We start from the raw sequence: 22,835 nt of genomic DNA, 5'->3' as shown, positions 1-22,835 counted from the left end.
AAAAAAAACAGATGATATTTAGATGATAGTTCAGTCTACCACATGTGCCACTAAACCATTAAACGTCTGTGAAACTATGCAGTTATGAAACGTAACTTTAACCTCAGCCAAACCGATTTGCTCAGTTGTAAATAAAACAGCGAAGTAAACGTGACCCGACAGACAGAACCTGAGTGAATGAAGTCCAGCGTTTAACCACTGAGAGCTAAAACTAAGGTGAGGTTTCAAAGCTGTGCGCCGGTGATTGGACATCAGCCGCTGATGAAGTGCTCTGTAAGGAAGCTCCAGCAGCTCTGCGCTCGGGGAAAACACTATATTTGTCACGGCGAGTGAGAAGAGCCGTGTAGAAAAGGAAAAGGAGGATCCACACGCAGGCAGTCATGAAGGTGTAAAAGGTGATTTATTGAACACAAAAGGAGAGGCAAACGGCAACACGGAGAACTAAACTATACTGGGAAACAACTAAAACTACAGAGCACAAACCTGAATGAGAATGAGCAGAGGAGAATGATGATGGACAGCAGGGAGAACACACGGGTGAGACATGGTAGATACACAGATGAGGCAGGGATGAATACACAGACGGACCAGCAACAACAATGACGGAAGACATGACTTAAATACACAGAGAACCACAGGGGAATTACACACAGGTGGTGGACACAGCTGGGAATAATCAACAAGACGAGACAAAAGTAAAACTGAACACACTCACATGAGACCCAGACCTTCACAATAAAACAGGAAATGAGAACACCACACCAAGACGCAGACCTGACACTGAGAGACAGACAGGAAATGACATATGAAACTAAACCCACATCGTAAACCCAGATGAACAGAAACATGGAACTCTAATAATAGAAATCATAATCATCACCATAACACGACAAGAGAACAAGAACACAATCCCTGATGCAAACTTAAATCAAAACACAATAAACTCAAAATACTGGGTCCAACGGACCCAGAACCGTGACAATATTTACTTATCTTGTGCAGAAAAATGCGCTGACATTGCGTTATATCGAGCACCGGCTGCCCAGTTAAACTGTGACTATCACCAGGTAACGTAGGCGTGTTTCTTGAATTAGCAGCAGGTGTTAAACAGCTGACAGATGAGGAGGAGGATGCATGCAGGTAAACTGAGGGTCTGTTGAGCTGATCGCTGGTTTCGTGAGAAAAATGTCAGCTCGTTCTTTATGTTACAGAAGCACAGAGACACAAGACCAGGCGGAAAGAGACGATCGTTCGGTGAAAATGAGAATCTGCGAATGCAACATGTGGAACACGGAGAGTGGAATATGTAAACAAACCGGTTAACGTAACCCCCTGGGTGCACTCTGCATGCTAACTGTTAGCAGAGCTAGTGAAATCTCTGAAAACATCTGAGCACTTTTGCAAACATGCTCTATGTTGACAACCTGACCAGACGTACGTCGCGACATTCGCGGCTAAAACACTGTTAAAAGTGTAGCTGGTGACAGAAAAACGGGGTATTTTAAAACTACACCGCCACCATTGCTGCCTGTGATTTGATCTGCATTCTGGGATACCTGGCTGCTCCAAGTCTACACAAGCAATTGATTATCTAGGATCGACCTGTTTTGACTTACTTTGCACGGCAACCAATCAAATGTTATAGAAGCTGCATGGGCAGCGTTAACCCCGCCCCCTGAGTTTGATGGGTGAAGCTGACAGATAAAATTATTTCATGATGAGAGCCAGGCGCCAGGACTGCCAAAATGAAATAATTAAATATATCATTAAATAATTAATTAAATGTGTCAATAATTAATTAAAATGTGAAATACATAAATAATTAATTAAATGTGTCAATAATTAATTAATTACATGTGTCATAACCATTTAATTAATTAATTAATTCCAATTTTAATTAATTATTGCCACATTTAATTAATTATTTAATGGTGTATTTAATTAATTCATTATGGCAGTGCTGGCACTCCATACAACACAGTGTCATCCTCCTGAAAAGGGAACACCATGTGGCGTCAGGTGAGCTGCAAAAGGTGCTGTCAGTCACATGACCCTGAGCCTCAGCAGGAAGTCTGACCCCTTCATAATAAAAGCATGTTCTTCACCTGCACTAATCAGGCTGAGAACACGCTGGGCTGGAGTCACGTGATCGACTTGTAGTTCAAACACAGCTGTTTCCTTTCCTGAGTTCTTATCACATCTCCTAAACACATTTCCTCCACCTCACAACGTTTCTAACAAGGAAAAGTGCTTAGGAAAGGAGGTAGGAGACCACTGAGTGTATGTGAACGTAAAGGGCTTTTATTGTGAAATGCAGTTTAAAGTTGTTCCGCACTTTAGAGTGCGGTAGAGATCTTGCGTGAGCAGAGACTAGTCAGTTTAATAAGTTTGATGCTTTGTTTAAAATACAGAACAAAAGTAAACAAAGTAGGACGGTAGGGCATCATGGCGGCTTTATGAACGGTAAGAGGCGGGAACACGGGGACGACGGTCAGAGGGAGGACATCAACAGGAGGAGGACCGGAAGCTGTTTGAAAGCCGTGAGCGGGAGTTTGTCAGCAGGGGGAGAAACCGGCACCCGGAGCGAAGACATGGACCCCCTGCAGGAGCTCCTGGACCGGGTCAAGCCCAGCACCGAGGCGGTGAGTCCCAGACTGACCCTGTTTGCCCGAACTGAGCGATAAATAACAGTCTACGTACACGCACAGCCCTGCGTACGTAGACTGTCTGCGTCATGACGTAAGGCAGAGCAGCAGCCAATCGCTGTTTCGAGCTAATTCTATAGCAGAAATCCACACAGAAAAGTGAATATAAGGATGTGAGCCTATTTTACGTTTATTATTGTGACCTCCGACCTGCTGCTTTGTTTCTTTAGGAGTCCCTGTGGTTAAAGAACATCTTCACCTCCATCTCTGAACACCTGAGTCCTGTGGTGTGTAGCTCCGCCCCCTCGCAGACAGGTGAGTTCCTGTTTGTTTGAAACAGCTGGCTGATAAATCAGCTGTACTTTAAATCCTCAATGACGATGTTCACTTATGAAACCAAATACTATTTAAACCATTATTTAAACAGTGAAAGCAGGGCTCACCTGCCCTCACAGATGTCATCAGAGCAGTCCAGTGTGTAGATGTGAGTGTGGTTCAAAGGTCAGAGCCATGACCGACTGTCAGTGAGGAACAGGGAGGACTAAGAGTGTGAGGATGAAGAGCAGCTGCTTCCTCAGGTGGTCCCACCTGTTCACACACCAGCTCTGGTGTCCACTTCAGGTGTTCTCAGTGGGCGGGTTTATGTTTGTGTTTACCCTTTAAACTTTGTTTTCCCAGGTAACCACAGTGACCTCAGCCTCTTCGATCTGAGCATGTGTGCGGTGCAGGCGATCCAGCAGCAGATGTGTGTGGCCCACAGCTTACCTGTCAGCTACAGGTAACGCCCACTGACATCATCGCTGTAGCAGGTCACGTGACCTGGCCTTACCGCTGTCCTCCCGTCTATCCGCAGGCTGCTTTCCGTCTCCGAGCTCGTCTCCCAGCAGCACCTGGCCTGCGTCAGCAACCTGTCCTGGAGCACCAATCAGCAGAGAGCCTGGGCCAGGGAGGCGGAGCTCGCCGTGCCGGGTCAGAGGGCGCTGTCGAGGGTCAACCTGCTGCTGATTGGCTGTCTGAGAGAAGGCCCTGACGGAGAGTACAGGCTGACGGACGCCAGCGGCAGCGTCATGTGTGAGGTGAGTCAGAGGGGGAGGAGCCTAACCTTAACCCATCGTCCATCAGCTGGTTAGTTCTCAGGAGCTTCTTCACAGCAGCGTCACTAAACCGGATCTGGTCAGAACTGATGGTAACGAGGTCACAACAAACTGCAGGTGTTCATGTGCAACGTGAATGAAATCGAATTCCTCTTTAATTCTGCTCATTCTCTGTGCAGGGACACAAGTGCTGATAGAGTCTGGTCATCACACGCTTCTCTGCTGATGTTTACATCAGCATGAAACAAGCAAACAAGCTCAACAGCTGACTTTCATTTCTGTAAATCAGAAACATCAGGACTTGTTAAATGTGAGCTGTGTTTATATGGATTCACTTAGCTGATCGATAAGTAAGGATGTAAAGACAGAGTCTGTCAGCAAGTGAGTAACTGTGCTGGCACAGACGTGATGACAGCAGAGCTTTATAAAGATGTGGAGCCTCCTCCTCACATAAAGTATACAGATAGCATCACCTGCAGTAACCTGACAGATTACAGTCAGACAGCTGCAGCAGGCTCAGTGTGGTCCTAGCATCACCGCACGGATTAATGACTCACAGTACTTGAAATGTGCAATTCCCTTGTGTTCTTATTGCTATTTATTCTATTCTTCCCTTTTCTATACTCTGTATTTGTATATGTGTATATTTCTGCTCACCTTCTGTAACTTCTGTCGGTGCTGGGCTGTTGGAAACCGAATTTCCTGGAGGAACGCAGCCGAGGGATCAATAAAGTTTCATCTGATCTAATCTAATCTGATCTGATCTAATCTAATGTAATGTAATCTAATCTGATCTAATCTGATCAGATCTAATCTGATCTGATCTGATCAGATCAGATCTAATCTAATCTAATCTGATCTGATCTGATCTAATCTAATCTAATCTAATCTGATCTACTGCAGCTATTAAACAAACGGCATCACTGCAGATCAGAGCTGATGAAGCTGTCATCATCAGTACAGGCTTCCAGCATCCACCCAGGACACACTCCGCCTCTCTCACCCGCGTCTCTCTCTCTCTCCCTCATCCAGTGCCTGTCTCTCTCGCCCCTGTGGCTCGATCGTCCCGTTTTCCTCCCTCACTGGAACTACATCCCCCACAATGCATTGGGCCAGGAAGAGGCTGCAGGCTTCTTGGAGCTGATTGGCTCCCCTGTCCTGTTGTGTCCTGGTGCTGAGCAGGGATTGGCTGCTGCTCCTGGAAGGGTGGAGCTAAGCGGAGCAGTGGGAGTCGGAGAGGCCGGCAGGCTGCTGAGGCACAGGTGGGTCACATGACCTCTGAACTGCAGTGGAGTTTCTGAGCAGTGTGCGTGACAGATGTGTGTGTGTGCTCCAGGGTCAAAGGTCAGCGGCTGAGCGTGTTCGGAGAGGTGGGCTCAGTCTGCCCTCTGCTGGCCGTGGCAGGAACGACCTTCTTTTGCTTCACGCTGACGGATGAGTCGCGCTCGCTGCCCGTGCTCGTACAGGTACCAGCTCTCTGAGGATGATGATGGTGAGGAGGGACGATGAAGCTCAGTGTGTGTGTGCGTGTGCAGGACAGCAGCCGGCTCAGCTGGATCCAGCGTGTGTGTGTCGGGCAGAGCGTGTGTGTGACAGCTCTACGTGTGTGTGCGCTACGAGGCTGGAGAGGAAACAACATCCTGTGTGTGACGAAGCGCTCCGAGCTGCATGCCGACTACACGCACACACAGGAACACACACAGGAACACACACACTCTGAGTCCCTGCTGTCACAGCCTGCTGAGGACGACTGTGAGGAGGCGGAGCATGAGGAGGTGGAGCTGGACCAATCAGCTGTGAGGATAAAGCAATCCAAAGTCATCAGCTGCAGTTGCATCACGCCCACTTCCTGTACCGGCCCTGCCCGGACTTCCCTCCCAGCATGCTTTGCACCTGCCTGCGCTCCAGCCTGAGGGTGACGGCCTTCAGCAGGGCGGGAGGCTCGCCACCCGACAACCGCTGCCCGGGAGATGGGGCGTTACCACGGTTACTGCTGCAGAGAAACACAGATGTGTCCGATTACCTGTGGACCTGTCACCTAAGCTCGCAGCTGGCACACAGGTGAGGCTCCACCCACCACCACCTGTCCACAGTCAGAGACAGCAGAGCCTAACCTTTGTCCTCCTGTCCTCCGCTGGCTCTGGCTTGTTTCCTGGTCCTGGTTCTGGTCTTGGTCCCCAGTCTGGTCCAAGGTGTGTGGAGGCAGCAGTGTGTGTGCTTGCTGTCCTGGAGGCTGATGGAGACTCTGAGCAGAGCTGGAGGACGAGGACGCAGAGACATCTACGCTGAGATGCTGGACGAGCCTCACACCTGTCCTGTGACGCAGGTAGGTCCCACTCTCACCTGTCTTCCTTACAGGTGAGTGTGGAGCATGCTCAGTGTGCTCTGTGTCCCTGCAGTACAGCGTGTCCTCGGCGGTCCGGCAGTACCTCGGTGTGTCGGAGCTCCTGGAGTCCCTGCAGACTGGCTGCTGGTCTTCGGCCCCTCTGAGCTCTCTGCTGCCCCCTGATGGCTCCAACCTGACCTCCGCCCAGATCAACGGGTTCAATTCAATTCAATTCAATTTTATTTATATAGCGCCAAATCACAACAAAAGTCGCCTCAAGGCGCTTCATAGATACAGAGAAAACCCAACAATCATATGACCCCCTATGAGCAAGCACTTTGGCGACAGTGGGAAGGAAAAACTCCCTTTTAACAGGAAGAAACCTCCGGCAGAACCAGGCTCAGGGAGGGGCGGGGCCATCTGCTGCGACCGGTTGGGGTGAGAGAGGGAAGACAGGATAAAGACATGCTGTGGAAGAGAGACAGAGGTTAATAACAGATATGATTCAATGCAGAGAGGTCTGTTAATACATAGTGAGTGAGAAAGGTGACTGGAAAGGAAAAACTCAATGCATCATGGGAATCCCCCGGCAGCCTACATCTATTGCAGCATAACTAAGGGAGGATTCAGTGTCACCTGGTCCAGCCCTAACTATATGCTTTAGCAAAAAGGAAAGTTTTAAGCCTAATCTTAAAAGTAGAGATAGTGTCTGTCTCCCGAATCCAAACTGGAAGCTGGTTCCACAGAAGAGGGGCCTGAAAACTGAAGGCTCTCCCTCCCATTCTACTTTTAAATACTCTAGGAACAACAAGTAGGCCTGCAGAGCGAGAGTGGAGCGCTCTAATAGGGTGATATGGTACTACAAGGTCATTAAGATAAGATGGGGCCTGATTATTTAAGACCTTGTATGTGAGGAGCAGGATTTTGAATTCAATTCTGGATTTAACAGGAAGCCAATGAAGGGAAGCCAAAACAGGAGAAATATGCTCTCTCTTTCTAGTCCCTGTCAGGACTCTTGCTGCAGCATTTTGGATCAGCTGAAGGCTTTTCAGTGAGTTTTTTGGACTTCCTGATAATAATGAATTACAGTCGTCCAGCCTGGAAGTAATAAATGCATGAACTAGTTTTTCAGCGTCACTCTGAGACAGGATATTTCTAATTTTAGAGATGTTGCGCAAATGGAAGAAAGCAGTCTTACATATTTGTTTAATATGTGCGTTGAAGGACATGTCCTGGTCAAAAATGACTCCAAGGTTCCTCACAGTGTTACTGGAGGCCAAGGTAATGCCATCCAGGGTAAGAATCTGATTAGATACCATATTTCTAAGATTTTCAGGGCCGAGTACAATAACCCCAGTTTTATCTGAATTAAGAAGCAGAAAGTTAGCGGCCATCCAGGTCTTTATGTCTTTAAGACATTCCTGCAGTTTAACTAATTGGTGTGTGTTATCTGGCTTCATGGACAGATAGAGCTGGGTGTCATCTGCATAGCAGTGAAAATGTATGCTATGTCTTCTGATGATGCTGCCTAAGGGAAGCATGTATAATGTAAACAGAATTGGTCCTAGCACTGAACCCTGTGGAACTCCATAATTAACCTCAGTGTGTGAAGAGGACTCTCCATTTACATGTACGAATTGGAGTCTATTAGATAGATATGATACAAACCACTGCAGCACAGTACCTGTAATACCTACAGCATGTTCTAATCGCTCTAATAGGATATTATGGTCGACAGTATCGAACGCTGCACTGAGGTCTAGCAGGACAAGCACAGAGATGAGTCCACTGTCAGAGGCCATAAGAAGATCATTTGTAACCTTCACTAAAGCTGTTTCTGTGCTGTGCTGAGCTCTGAAACCTGACTGAAACTCTTCAAATAAACCATTCCTCTGCAGATGATCTGTTAGCTGTTTGACAACTACTCTTTCAAGGATTTTTGATATGAAAGGAAGGTTGGAGATTGGCCTATAATTAGCTAAGACTGCTGGGTCTAGAGATGGCTTTTTGAGTAAAGGTTTAACTACAGCCAGCTTGAAGGCCTGTGGTACATAGCCGATTATTAGAGATAGGTTGATCATATTTAAGATCGAAGAATTAATTAATGGCAGGACTTCTTTGAGCAGTTTTGTAGGAATGGGGTCTAAAAGACACGTTGATGGTTTGGAGGAAGTAATTATTGAAGTTAACTCAGAAAGATCAATTGGAGAAAAAGAGTCTAACTTAACATCAATGGTACTAAGAGTAACTGTAGATAATATTACATCTGTGGGATGATTATTGGTAATTTTTTCTCTAATGATAAAAATTTTATTTGTGAAGAAGTTCATGAAGTCATTACTAGTTAACGTTAAAGGGATGGTTGGCTCAAAAGAGCTCTGACTTTTTGTCAGCCTGGCTACAGTGCTGAAGAGAAACCTAGGGTTGTTCTTATTTTCTTCAATCAGTGATGAATAGTAAGATGTTCTGGCTTTGCGGAGGGCTTTCTTATAAAGCAGCAAACTATTTCTCCAGGCTAAATGATGATCCTCTAGATTTGTGACACGCCATTTCCTCTCCAGATTACGAGTCATCTGCTTTAGGGTACGTGTTTCAGAATTATACCACGGAGTCAGGTACTTCTGATTAGAGACCTTAGTTTTCACAGGAGCTACAGTATCCAGAGTCGTACGTAGTGAGGAGGTGAAGTTATTAACAAGATAATCGACCTCTGTTGGGGTAGCGTTCAGATAGCTGCTTTGCTCTGTGTTGGTACAGGGCATTGGAGATGATAACAGTGGGTGGATTATATTCTTAAACTTAGTTACAGTGCTTTCAGAAAGACATCTACTTTGATAAAGTCTACTCTTCACCGCTGTGTAATCAATTATTGTAAAAGTAAATGTTATCAGGAAATGATCAGACAGGAGAGGGTTTTCAGGAAACACTGTTAAATGTTCAGTTTCTATGCCATATGTTAAAACAAGATCTAGAGTGTGATTAAAGTGGTGGGTGGGTTCTTTTACATTTTGAGAGAAACCAATTGAGTCTAATAACAGATTAAATGCCATGTTGAGGCTGTCATTTTTAGCATCTACATGGATGTTAAAATCACCCACAATAATTATTTTATCTGAGCTCAGAACTAAATTAGATATAAAGTCTGAGAAATCAGACAGAAACTCTGTGTAAGGCCCAGGTGGACGATAGATGATAACAAGTAAGACTGGTTTCTGAGTTTCACAGCTGGGGTGGACAATGTTAAGCATCAGGCTTTCAAATGAATTAAAAGTCTGTCTTGGTCTTTCATTAATTAATAGGCTGGTGTGAAAAATTGCTGCCACACCGCCCCCTCGGCCTGTGCTTCGAGGTTTCTGGAAGTTAGAATGGCTCGGGAGTGCTGATTCATTAAAACTAACATAATCATCCTGCTGCAACCAGGTTTCTGTAAGGCAGAGTAAATCAATTTGTTGATCAATTATTAAGTCATGTACTAACAGAGACTTGGAGGAGAGAGACCTAATATTTAATAATCCACATTTCACTGTTTTACTCTTTGGTTCAGATGTGGATACTGTATTGTTCTTTCTTTGTAATTGTTTATGTTTAAGTTGTTTGTCCTGGTCTTGCAGGACTCTGTCCTCCGAGCCTCGGGGTGGAGACGCTGTCAGGTAAGGTGACAGCAGCTCCCACATGAAGTCATGTGATTACGTACCAATGGTTTTTGCCGGTTTGTGTGTCAGGCAGCGGCCCCTGCTGCTGGTCGGCGTGCTGGAGCTGCCGTCACAGACCTCTGAGTTCAAACACTCGATGCAGCTCAGAGACGCCGCGGGAGCTGCAGCCTGCGTGCTGACGGAGAGCAGCGAGGAGGAGGAGGGAGCGCAGAGGGCGGTCTTTAACAGCGCCTGGATCGGTACAATGCACGCACACAGACACACACACAGTGACACACAGCTTTATTCTTTAATGTGTGTGTGTGTGTTTGTGCTGCAGGTTGTCTGGTGGGTGTGGTGCAGTTCACCATGGTGACAGAGAGATTCCTCCAATCAGATTTCCCTTCCTACCAACACCTGGACCAGGACAGGTTCATCACACACAAACACTGCAGGTACACACACACACAACCTGCAGCATGCTGACTGCTCATTGGTCCACTCTCTGTGATGTAAGAGGGCGTCTGATTGGTTCAAGGTGTGAGCTACCTTCCTGGTTGTAAACATTATGAGTTAAATAAAGCTGGGTTCAATTCACAGGGTTTACCTGCAGTTCTCTCTGGACCACCTGCACATCCTGAGTCCATCTGTTGCCATGGAGACACACCTGAGACACAAGGGGGAGGAGCCAGGAAGGGATGTCACTGCCAGGAAGCAGACAGTAGAAGAAGAAGAAGAAGAGACTGCTGGGAGTAAGAGGAGGAGAAGAGAAGAAGAAGAAGCCAAGTCCGGCAACCCCTGGCCCTGTGTCTCCATGGTGATCAGGGTGGAGCAGAAGGAGGGTGTGTCCCTGAGGAATACAGGGGCGGAGGCAGAGGATCAGGAGGCAGGGCTTAGACTGTGCTTCTCAGTGAAAGCTGCTGTGATTGGTCCAGTGGTGAGCTGGAGGCGGGACCCAAAGAATGAGCCAATGACAGAGAAAGAAAGTGAACAAAAGCAGGAGAGAAAGGTGAGAGACGCACCTGTGTGTGTGTTTACCTGAGCTCACCTGGATACACAGTTACATGTGTGTGTGTGTGCGTGCGTGCAGGTGGTGCTGGTGTTCTCAGGTGTGTGTACGCGGTGGTTTCCTGTCCTCCAGCCTGGATGTTTCTACAGACTCATCGCCGCTAACACTCAGGTATCAACCCAGCTTTGATGATGTCACTAAGGGGCGTGGCCAGAGGTTGGCCTCATCAGTCTCTGCTCTCTGATATTAGTACACATGAACACGTTTTTCAGCTTTAACTGTAGTTGTTCACACACTGAGGTTAATTATGGAGTTCCACAGGGTTCAGTGCTTGGACCAGTTCTGTTTACATGCTTCCCTTAGGCAGCATCATCAAAACACAGCTTACACTTTTACTGCTATGCAGATGACTCCCACCATTCCTGTTTGTGGGGAGTTGATCTGACCTGAATCCTTGCAGCTGATTGGCCCATGTGTCTGTCAATCAGGATCCCAGTGTTCTGATTGGCTGTGGAGTTTCTGAGCGCAGTGGGGTGGATCTCCACGCTGAGTCAACCCTACAAGTCAGACGTGGTTGGAGATTCCACACTCTGACACGCCCACTGCTGCTGCCCACCTGCAGACAGGTAACACTCGGTTTGCTCCCCATCTTCCTCCAGGACCCTTAAACTTTTTTTTTAGAGATTGACAGACCATGTGACTTTCACGCATTGCATTGTGGGTACAAGTGGCAACAAATCAAAACACTGCATTAAGCGCTAGCATTTCCAGCACTTTGGGGTCCTTCGGGACTAAGTAAAGTATACAAATACAGGCCATTTACCGTTTATTTAGCTGTTGTTAAATATTGTATCTCCTGTACAGGCCAACACAATCTATTTGTCGTTTCAGGTTGTAGTGTTACACAACATTTTCAGATCTAATATAAATAAAATGAGTGTTTCGTAATTCATTCAATTTATTGTCTTTATTTATAACTGGCATCATTGTTTCATTCTATTATAGAATCTTACAAGAAAGAAGCAACATTGTAAAAATCCATCAGCTTTATTAGCTGCTTCCTGAAAAACAAATCAACAATGCAAAGAAAAAAAACTTTGCTAACAACAAACTGGAAAACAGTTATTCATCACTTGCTTGCTTCAATACAACCCTTGGGCACATATATGCGGACGTTTCGTGGCTGTTTTGATCTCGCTCTCTCTCTTAACCGATCAGATCTGGCTGTGGTAGCAGCTTTAAACTCGGTATGACCCAGGCTGATAGAGGGGCCAGTCTGGATCACATTCCTGCATTTTGTTTCTGGTTTTCCTACAAAACACAACAAACATTAGCCCGCAAAGCCACAGTGAACAAAGCAGCATAGCAACGAATTCAATTCAAATCAATATAAGACTTATTTGTAACCTACATCAACAATCATGTTGTGATAAATTACGTAATAACTACAACAGAAGACTTAATAATACAACACAGTTAATAATACAGCAGCTTCTTGCCATTTTTGTGTTTGTTTTTATTACTGTGTGACTGTTTTCGTGTGAAAGCCTGCGTGCGCTAGTACCGCTTGCCACTCGTTCCCACAATCCTTTGCGGTTTTACCCCTGAATGACGTCATCTTTTTAATGTCTCTTCTCTGTGTTTTCAGGCCGTCCCACCCACAGTCTTGTCCGTCTCAGAGGTCTTAGACTGCAGGTAAACTGCTCGTCCCTCACTGAGTCGCCCCCTGTGGCCATCTGAGGAACTGCAGCTGCACACACACTCTCTTACTGGTGTGTGTGTGTGTGTGTGTGTTTCAGCTCAGAGCTGGTGTGTTTTCAGGGTGTGGTGTCTGAAAGGATCAGTGTGAACAACAGGACCGCCCACTCTGGACACACACACTCAGGTACAAACACACAGGTGGTTTGTGTATCAGGCTTTTTCTGCTGTGAAGTTGTAACATGGGGATCTATGGAGGCGACTCACTGCTGCCTCTGCTGGACACTAGAGGAACTGCAGGCATCAGTGCTTCAGGTATGAGTCTCAGGTCTGACTGTTAGCTGAATGTGTGTGTGCAGGTGTGCGTCTCACTCTTTGTGACCAAGCTGGGAGGAGTCTGCAGGTGTACCTGGACTTAAGCCACACCCCCTACCCACCTGGCCTGTTGCCCTGTAACACTCTGCTGTTGTCTGGTTTCCAGAGGAGGCTGTCCAGGTGAGACACACATAGACAGGCTTATAAAAGTTTGGACTCTTTATTTGGACTCATTTCCAACAATGTCAGCCCCAATAAAGTTATGGATCATCTTGCATCAATAGGCTGCTGGTTTTCTTTACTGGTTTCAGGTGTTACCAGCAAAATAGTTGTTTGATCATCTGGAAATGTATCCAGATTTATTTATTTAGACAGAGATCTTGACCCCCCAATGTTCAATACAAAGTCACGCCCATGGTTACGTACCTGTGCGGTTTACCTGTGTGTGTGTTTCAGGACAGGAAGTGTGTACTGCACGTACTTACCTGTCAGCTCCATAATTGTGGTCTCCCTGGGAGACACCAGGTAAGTTTACAGGTAAAGTCTGGTTCACGTGTTTGTCGTGCTGTTGTTTATTTGTTTGTTTGGTTTCTATCAGCTCGGCCCAGCCTCCTCCTCCTGCTCCCATCATGCACCTGGGTGAGTGGGCTCTGAGCAGCAAGCAGAGGTGCGCTGTGGGACAGGTCAAAGGTCACGTGGTGTGTTTCCTGTTCCTGCAACTGCAGTGGAGCTGCTCGCTGTGTGGCAGCGTGTACACACAGGTACTGCATAAAATACACACAGTGTGTACAGGATGTGTTTAGTGTCAGTTTCTCGGGTGCAGTGAAAGTACTCAGAGTGCTTCATGTGTTGTTAGCGTGTTGGTGGCGTGTTAGTGTTGGTGCAGTAAGTAAAGTGTCGTTTTGGAGGAAACTGCTCACGATTTCAGGTGTGTGTGTTTACCTGTTGCTCTCTCTCTCTCAGGGCTGCAGCAGCTCTCAGTGTCACTCGACCTCGTCAGTGTTTCAGTCCAAAGCAAAGTAAGAGCAGCTTCCTGTTGAGCTCACCTGCTGATACGTGTTAATCACCTGGATGAGTCAGGTGACAGTCACATGATCAAACCATGTGGCTCTGCTCTTCGATCAGGCTGGTGATCGATGACGGGACAGGTGAGGCTCACGTCTGGTTCTCAGCTGCTCTGGTTCCTGCTCTGCTGGGATTGGCTGATGCTCAGTGGGAGGGGCTTCAGAGAGCACTCAGGGTTAGAGGTCACATCAGAGTCTTCCCTCGTGGGCAGAGCCAGGTCAGTAGCACCTGTCAGGTGTATATGTTTACCTGTCACAGGTGAGTCACGTGCTCATCGTCGTCTTTAAACTTTATTTTATCTTTAAAATTTAAGATGAGGCTTTAACTTTAAAAGGACACATCCTGTTTGCATCCTGGTAACAGCTCCATCTGCTCACACCTTACTGCTGAACTGGTTTGGGGGCGTGGCCACTTCCACCTTTTTTTTTTTTTTTTTTTTTTTTTTTGCCTGTCCCATTTGGTTCTTTAGCCATCAGAATTGTTGTCTGAAGACCAACAAGGATACCCAATGGATTTACTTTGCCAAATGGATCTTCGTGGCATTGCCGTATTGGTCCATTTGGTCGATCTTTGTTTTTATTATTTATTATATTTTATTTTCAGATGTTACAGATGGGACAGACATGAGTGAGGGATAGGAAAGGGAGAAAGAAAGAGGAAGGAAAGGAAAAACAGAAGGGGAGAGGGACAGTGAGAAAGGGGGGGAGAAAAAAAATAAGAATCTCCTGGATCACCTGTTGAGAGAAGAATAGAAAACAAGCAAAAAAACAAAAAAAAACAAAGCAACATACTAAACACAACACCATCGCATTAATCTAGCTAAGTGTAAACAGCAGTAAATACTAAATATTCAATGTTGTTGTGCAGTACGCAGGACAGATGTGCTTCGAAGTAGTAGCCAAGAAAGGTGTAATTTAAGTCTACGAGCAGTGAACACCTGTGTGCATACCTGTGTGGATCAGCGTGCTTGTATTCCAAAGGTTTCTCCATGTAACGATCTGCTAGGGAGTGTGGGGGGGCCACAGCCCCGTCCTCCAGGGCATGAAGCAGGTATGGAGGAGATCAAAACTCCAGACATCCAGAGGCCCCCAGAACACAAGAGACCATAGAAGATAGATAGATAGATAGAAGATGAGGGTTCACTCAGCCACTTTTAAAGGCCACTTCCACCTTTAAAAGTCTGTAGGTGTGACGGACCCACGCTGGGCTCACGTGAACAGGAGGGAGGGGCCTTACAGCCGTGTGTTTCAGCGAGACTCAGGTCGTGCCCCTGACTCCACCCACTCGACCTGATGAAGCAGCAGGTGGTGTAGTTCTGAGGGTAATCAGGGCTGACTGTGAATGCCACACCTCCTACATGGAGGGTGGAGACCACAGGGGAGGGGCAGGACAGCGAGAGGCATTTAGGACTCGGGTCACACCAGGAGAACCCACAGGGCCCCTCCACCCACAGGTGGAGCTGTGTTAAAAGACCCTGCAGACTGAAACGTCCTGTGGTCAGAGGAGGTGAAACGAGAAGAAGATGCAGCTACAACCCAAAGAACAGCGTCCACACAGTGAAGCACGGTGGGGACGCTGTGGGGGGGCCACCACAGAGAGAAACAGGCGTCCTGCAGGACGTTTCCACAGGGCCGAGCCGTGAGTCTGCAGAGACATAACCTCTGTGTCTGTCTCAGGTGTGTGACGGGGACGCTGACGACTTCCTCCTCCACTTCCTGTTGTGTCTGTGCAGCAGCGATGTCATGATTCGGCCGCTCAGCCTCACCTGCAGGAAACGCACCAACCAGAGACCAGAAGGTAACCCCACCCTCACACACCACCCTCACCACCCTGACTGCAACCTTCAGAGTCGTGTGTGTGTGTTTCAGAGGTGAGGAGGTTCACTCGAGGAGACAGAGAGTTCCTGACCAGACTGGCTCCTCCCCTTCAGCTCACCTGTCTGCACCTCCACCCTGACTGAGCTCCACCTGCTTCGTTCTGACTTCATCTGTTCTACGTGTTCGTACAAATAAAACTTTATTGTTCCTCCTCCTGTCACACGGTATCTCACCTTCACTGACCCTGACGCTGGTGATCAGGGTCAGAGGTCACACGAAGCTCTCTGGGTTTAACAGGTCATGTGACCCTTCTACAGGAAGTGATCCCTGTGAGTGGCGCCCACATCGGAGACGTTCTCAGATGGTGATTCATGAAACCTAATTCGTAAAACTAAACACTGAACGTGTTTCGGTTTGTTTACAGAGGTCAGACGGTGAAAGCTTCAGCCTGACCAGGAAAGAATCAGTCCTCTTTAAATCACACTTACTTTAAAATGAATTCCTCCTCACCTTCATGTGTTTTGTATTATTGCATCTTATACTGAAAGAGTTCATCCATCGACACATTTGAATCCTGCAACATTTCACCGTGTCAGTTTGTCATGAATTGGACTATTTTAGGATTTCAGTTCATCTTTCCAATAAAGCTGGCAGCTCTGAAACAGCTGTTCTCTCTGAGGCTGTTTTGCATGTAAATAAAAGTGAAATAATTAAATGTTCTGTGAACAGACCGTCCAGTGGAGCTCCTCAGGGCTCTGTGCTTTCACCACTTTGTTTTCTATGCTAATGAGTGTCAGAGCACGTCAGCATCAGTCCTTCAACATGGTCACAGCCTCTGATGAAGGTGTTCAAATGTGGCTTTTAATCCAGGTTTACACTTAAACAGTCTCCATGAAACGGGCCTCTGCCCTCATTCATCCTGGAGATCACTCGTCTAAACCAACCAACATAAAGAACGTGATGTTTTCAAAGCGAACACGTACACACAGTTGTTATGGATACGATTAAATGTAGGAGCGATGATTCGTGAAATCCTACATGTGTGTTCTAACATGCTTTAATGATGGCATGAGCTGACAATGAATAACATAAAGTTAATAGTTAATCTGCAACAAAACTTTTTCACCGCTTCAGTTTTTGGTCTTTTCCACATACGGTTGTTGTTGTCATGGAAACAGAAACCAATCGGGCCTTGGACGGACGTTGGGAGTTCTTAACAGCAGCTCGTTGTTCATTCTGATGTTGTTTTTTAATTATATTTTATATTTAATATCATATATTGGCCTTTTTCAGCTTTATCTGAAGGGCCACAGGTCAGACTCCAGCTGGGCCTGCCGCTCTCAGCCTCACTCTGAGGAAGCCCACAGTCTGTCACAGTGGAAACTACACCGGGGGACCCCATCCTTGGGGTGGACCCATTTTTGTTGTAGCGTGTTTTGGGGTTTAAAAGCCACAGAGACGCGGTGCTTAGAAAAAATGCATTTCAGCTGTGCTGATGCTCCTGACACGTTGGAACGTTGGGTTGTGTTGCGTGGTTGAGAGGAGGCGGCAAAACACCTAGCAGGCTAGTCGGAAGAACACACACCCACGCTGGTATCGGTAATCCACGGTGGTTCTTTAATACGCCTTCTTCAACAACCATATAAAAGCCCGGCTGAACGGCTGCGGCTCAACAACATAACGCCCAGCGTTCATACAACCCAAGCGTTGCAAACAAAACAAGAAGAAAACATAAATCCGTCCCTCGTTAAGCAGAAGCGTGCAGGCACGTGTCCTCATAATCCCAGAGAGAGAGAGCAGCGGCACAAACTGATGACACCATCAACCCTCGACTTGGGTGTCTTAAAGGGACACCACACCATAGTGGCTGTCACAACGTATAAGACTGGGGAAACCTGCATTCAGCTGGACCTGAAAAACACTATGTCCAGATAAACACAATCAACTTTTGGAGAAAAATAAAAGATTCTTCATCAGACTAACAACTAAAAACATGACACTTACCTTAACAGTATGGGCTACATCAAATATATTCAAGACCGACAACAACACTTCTCACTGCTGCTAATTTTAACAAAACTAAACAAAAAGTAGAAAAAGGCAATTCACCAAGTCTTGAAAAGTAAAACTGAAAAATAGAAACACAGAATAAAGTAACACATCCATCCAGATCTTTACCACCAACAACATAAAATCTATCTTGATTAAATGGCCTAATTCTCCAATAAATTAGCAATAATAAAGTAAGAAAAAATAAGACATTCAATTTATGGACGCTCAAATTAACAGAGCGACATTAAACGCACCTCATTGCCTGCCGTAGCGTTCTTCGCAGCTGCACTTCACCTCAAAGGTCGGTTAATACATCGGATTGAACTTAACCAAAGTCCAATTAAAGGAAAATAAATGTTTCTAACAAATACAATGAAGAAGATTAAAATAATTCACTGTCAGTTACTGTCGCTGTGAGTTTGACGAGGTCAGCTGCTTCATTTGGTTCTGCCTAAAGTTCTCTCAGTGATCCAGTGTTTATATGATAAGATACGTGTTTAATGCAGAGAGTTGGAATTACAAGTTGGTAAGAAGCTTTTTAACAAAGGTTTGATTTAAGCTTTAAGTTCAAAGGTGAAAGAAATTTCACGTTTGATGAAGGAAGATCAAGGCTAACAAGGACATAGGTCAAAGGTCAAAATAAGGTGAGAAAATATAATAGATATATATAATCAATCAATAAGGTGAAAATATCAGATAAAAGGGTTTTTTTGGTTATAAGGAATAAAGAGGTCAAAGGTCAAAACAAGAGACACTGGTAGAGACCTCAAATCATTGTTACTGAAGAAGGAGGAGTTCTTTAACAGTACGACATTGATAGAGTTTGTTTGTGTGTTTGAGAGTTCAGACTGAAAGGGAGCGCACAATCGTGTGTGTGTCTGCAGCTGTTGTGTTGTTGCTGCATCGTTGCCTCAGGGGGAAAGTTGTGTGTGTGTTATGCAGACTAGCAGAGACTGCAGCTGTCAGCAGCCACACACACTTTCTATTCTTCAAATCAAATCACAGTGAAACATGTTCACTGACAGCTCAGCTTCAGCATCGTCTTCATGCTGTGACTGCAGCCGTTCAACTCTGTTTGTCTTTAACCCAAATCATCACAACGTGCAAATATAATCATCAAAATGATGTGACTGGAAGGATGCAGCAGTCTGTGCTCCACCTTTCTCCTCCACACCTGCAGGTGGAGAACATGGATGCATGAATCTCTACAGAGTTCTTTGAATATTATCCGTCTCATCAGTTTTCAGTGAACAAAACTCCTCACAGAGCCAAAATAAGCAGTTTGTATCCAACATAACTCAGCTGGACTCTGATGCTCCGTATAACAGCCACACATGAGTCTGGATTCACTCAAAGCATTGAACAAACTTTATTGGAAATGAAGCTTTTGGACATTTGTTCTCTGATATTTGCTCTTCAGCTCGAGTCTCCATCAGTGGGAACATTTCCTGATTCAACTTTTCTTCTGTTCAAATCAAACTCCATGAGAATCAAAGTGTGAATCAGAGTCCTGATGATCAGATTCTATAGAAACATGGAGACTGTAGAGGATTTACACTCAATATGTTCATTTGTTCCCTTCAAGAAAAATCAATCATTCATCCAATAAAATCAGTCGTTGATCAGTTTGATTGACAGGACAGATGATCAGAGGTGCAGAGTTTTTACCTCCATCATTGGTACGGGGACTGAAGAATGGGTGGAGTCTGTGAGTGAAGGAGCAGCCAGTAAAGGAGTAGATCAGAGCTGCAGCACCTACATCATAAAAGGAGACCAGACCCTCCTCATAATCCACAAACACCCCCACCTTCTCAGGACCAGGATGGAGACAGAGACGGACTGAAGGGTCAGCAGCAGCTTTGTACTCATTTCCATTTCTCAGCCTCACAGTCCAGAAACCATCCTGAGGACTCGCTGTGATTTCTCCCTTCCTGTTGATCGACTCTGTGGCCACTCCTAAAGTCCACTCAGTCTTTCCTTTAACCTGAACCTCAAAGTAAAATCTGCCTGAAGAGAAACTCTGCTCTCCTAAAACACAAACACACTGAGAAAATCTCTCTGGGTTGTCTGGAAGTTTCTTCCACACATCACTATGATAAACTTGTTTTCCATCATCAGACAGGATGAGTTTACGATGAGCTGTATCAGGATCCAGAGTCGCCTTTAACCTGTGGTTGTCAAACTCATGCTTTATTTCACTAAAGCCGGTTTGTTCTTTTGAGTTACATTCCTGTCTCTGTGTCTCATTAAAACACATCCCTGTGCTTCTATAGTCGAACCTATTGGCCCATTAATATATTCTTTAATTAATAATAATTAATATTGTTTTTTCCCGTTACTGTGTTACACAACCATGTCCAGGTACAGTACACAATGTTCCTGCTTAAACGGAGCTCAAACCGGTGCTTAAAGAATGGAGAACACAGACTTGGTCCAAAAACCTCTCATGTTTAGCTGTTTTCCACTTTTTCTTTGGTCATTTTAGCCTTTTTGTCCAGGGTGAAGGGAGTATCTGCCATCAAACAAGAAGACAGCCACATGTAGCTATGATGATGTTTGCTAGTTCACCTTACATGCATTAATGTAATAACGTGGTTAGCCTACTCAACGTAAATTACACACGAACAACATGAAGCTACTCACGCAGAGAAGAACGGCTGCTGCTGCATCATCATCATCATCATTTCTGCTACACTGGCAGGGCTAGGGGCCAGGACTCTCCTCTTCGTGTTTTTGGGGAATGTTGCTAACTCCGGGTCTGATAACAGGCACCACACCCGCAGTAGATGTGCTCGGTGTGAGGTCTCGCAGCAAGCTATCAAATACGGCGCATTTCTCGGCTTTTAAAAAAAACGCTATGCGTTGCCAGGTGTTTCATCGGATTTGAGGTGTTACCTCCTTTGACAGTATCACAGTATCAGCTTAAAGCACTTGTTGCTGCTGAGTTTGCATCTTTTGCTGTGAAGTACAGCCAGACTTTGACCGCTTCGCCTTGGACATTTTTAATCTGGAGCTCTGCTCTAACAGAACGTACGTATCTGGGCCCGCCTACTATGCTTGCAAAGGTAAAATGATTGGCTAGAAGCCAAAGTGTGTGACAGCTCAGGAAAATAAAGCACCGAAATGTGCGCTGCTTTTCGGTCTGGTTACTACCGTTTATGGCACCGGATACCGGTACCCATCCCTACATATAACAGACAATCAACACAGGACGACATAAAGTGCAATGTGCAAAAATTGTAAAAAATCAAAACAAAGACAGAATAAAATGATATTGTGTGTGTGTGTGTGTGTGTGTGTGTGTCTGCAGCTGTTCTTTGTGTTGTTGCTGCATCGTTGCCTCAGGGGGAATGTTGTGTAAAAACAAGTACAAGATATTTATGTAACCCGGGTTAAAAAGATGCATAAATAGTAAAAGATAAGTGAAATCTGAGAATATAAATATCAAAGAGTTCATTTATTTAAATTTTCTTGTATATTTAAAAAGGTAAGAGTTCATGTAAAATGATTAAAAACATGTTTGCATTGTTTAAAATAAGTTATCTTTCTTTTCTTGTGAATTGTTTGTGAGAACTGTAATTTCCTACGGGGGTAAGGTCTGTGAAGGTAACACAGGGTGGAGAAGGAAAAGGAAAAACGAGACGAGAGCGCGAGAAGAGAGGGCGGTGGTGCATGAGTTACACGGAGCATCCGGAGAAGTTAGCTTGTTTTTATGTACTAAGAGTAAGTGTGTTTTGACTTTTCGGACAGATAAGTCACAGTGTCGGTAAGCTAGTGACATAACACGTGAAGTTTCAGCGTGAGTCTGCTGGACTGTGTGCTTTGTTTCTTGCGGCCGTGCACGCATTAAGTTAAAGTGAGGCTAACCCAGCCGTTCGCTAATAAGGACTACTGTAGGCTGCCGTTTCGCTGTAGTTGTGGAACGTAACAAGCTGCAGAGGATCGTTACCGAACTGGATAACGACGGACACACCCCAGATAGTCACTCTGAGTGCCCGCGTCACTCAGAGTACCTCTGGCAACGTGGGAAGCTAAAACAGGTAGCTTGTGGAGCACGTGGAGATCACGGACCTTCCTCATCTTTGTGCTACTGCATTCAGAGCGGAGTGTTTCTGACGGAGCTGAAGACAACTTGTTACCTGGATTAAGCTGGTGGGAATTGCACGTCTCACAAGGTACTGAGTTTATTTATTTATCTTTTGCTCATTGAGTGAAGAACTTCCGGTTGGGAGATCGTTTTGGATTTATTCTGGAGCAACACAGGCCTGCAACGTAGGGTTTATCTCTGCCGGCTTTAGGTTTAGTTTGGGACTATAATTGTTTTATCACTGGTGGTTTACACTGTATGTGTGGAGATTCTGTGTACAGTGGGTAAATTGCTGTGTGTGTTTTTGGTTTGCCTGAATACTGAAATCTGCCATTTTATTATTTTCTTGTTTTCATTGTTTGGTAAATTAAAGGAGGGTTGCAATGCTCTACTTTACATGGTGTATGACATGATTTACTGCACTATAGACACTAGTGTTAATTTTCGCGTGTAGTGCTACTGGTAAGGAATAAGCTTCATTGATCCCAGAAACAAAAGAGAAGTTAATTTAAAAACATCGTACGAGAGTACACTAGAAAAAGAACCCAAAGCCCATTTATTTAATGGTATTGAGTAAATGAGGGCTACATTTACAATAAGCAGACCTCAGTGCAAGAAAGAGTCTTTCCAACACTGATAAGCACAGAGGCCAACTTTGACATTAAAAGGTGTTCAAACAAGTACAAGATATTTACAATAAGCAGACCTCAATGCAAGAAAGAGTCTTTCCAACACGGAAAAAGCACAGAGGCCAACTTTGACATTAAAAGATGTAAAAACAAGTACAAGATATTTACAATAAGCAGACCTCAGTGCGAGAAAGCGAGGTGGGGAGGGGGTACTCACCTTCCACTTCACTGACACGCATCAGCATCCAGTTCTTCATGAGAAGAGGGGGAGGATGAGAGGGCGATGTACTCACCTTTACTGACACGCTCGGTATCAGTGTCCCACGCTTCATCAGAAGAGATGGCGCTCAGGAGACTGTCATCAAGGATCCTGATGACTTCAGAAAGGTCTCGTTCTTGGGACGTTCAACAATGTAGTCAAGACAGCCTGTAAGGAAACAAAGTTTAAAATAACAGTAGGAATGTA

The 22,835-nt window shown here is 45.4% G+C and overlaps 1 protein-coding gene and 1 pseudogene across 5 annotated transcripts in view; one reads left to right on the top strand and one right to left on the bottom strand.

Annotated features, from left to right (window-relative positions):
* LOC309690692 (E3 ubiquitin-protein ligase TRIM21-like) overlaps positions 1-22,835 on the bottom strand; it is a 211,147-nt gene that overhangs the window by 53,073 nt on the left and 135,239 nt on the right. The gene's annotated exons all lie outside the window — the stretch shown is intronic.
* LOC309690708 (CST complex subunit CTC1-like) lies at positions 2,367-16,000 on the top strand (annotated as a pseudogene). Its single transcript, XR_014280765.1, has 24 exons — positions 2,367-2,642; positions 2,876-2,960; positions 3,324-3,423; positions 3,499-3,721; positions 4,772-5,001; positions 5,076-5,205; positions 5,275-5,800; positions 5,921-6,065; positions 6,139-6,281; positions 9,656-9,715; positions 9,788-9,957; positions 10,038-10,152; positions 10,298-10,706; positions 10,788-10,877; positions 11,195-11,332; positions 12,355-12,401; positions 12,506-12,591; positions 12,764-12,899; positions 13,176-13,244; positions 13,318-13,480; positions 13,683-13,738; positions 13,845-14,001; positions 15,461-15,581; positions 15,653-16,000. The product of XR_014280765.1 is annotated as a CST complex subunit CTC1-like (transcript).

This window comes from Aulonocara stuartgranti (genome assembly GCF_965226115.1).
Source record: "Aulonocara stuartgranti genome assembly, chromosome: 16".
NCBI classification, from domain to species: domain Eukaryota; kingdom Metazoa; phylum Chordata; class Actinopteri; order Cichliformes; family Cichlidae; genus Aulonocara; species Aulonocara stuartgranti.
This window is presented reverse-complemented; position numbering and strand designations above follow the sequence as displayed.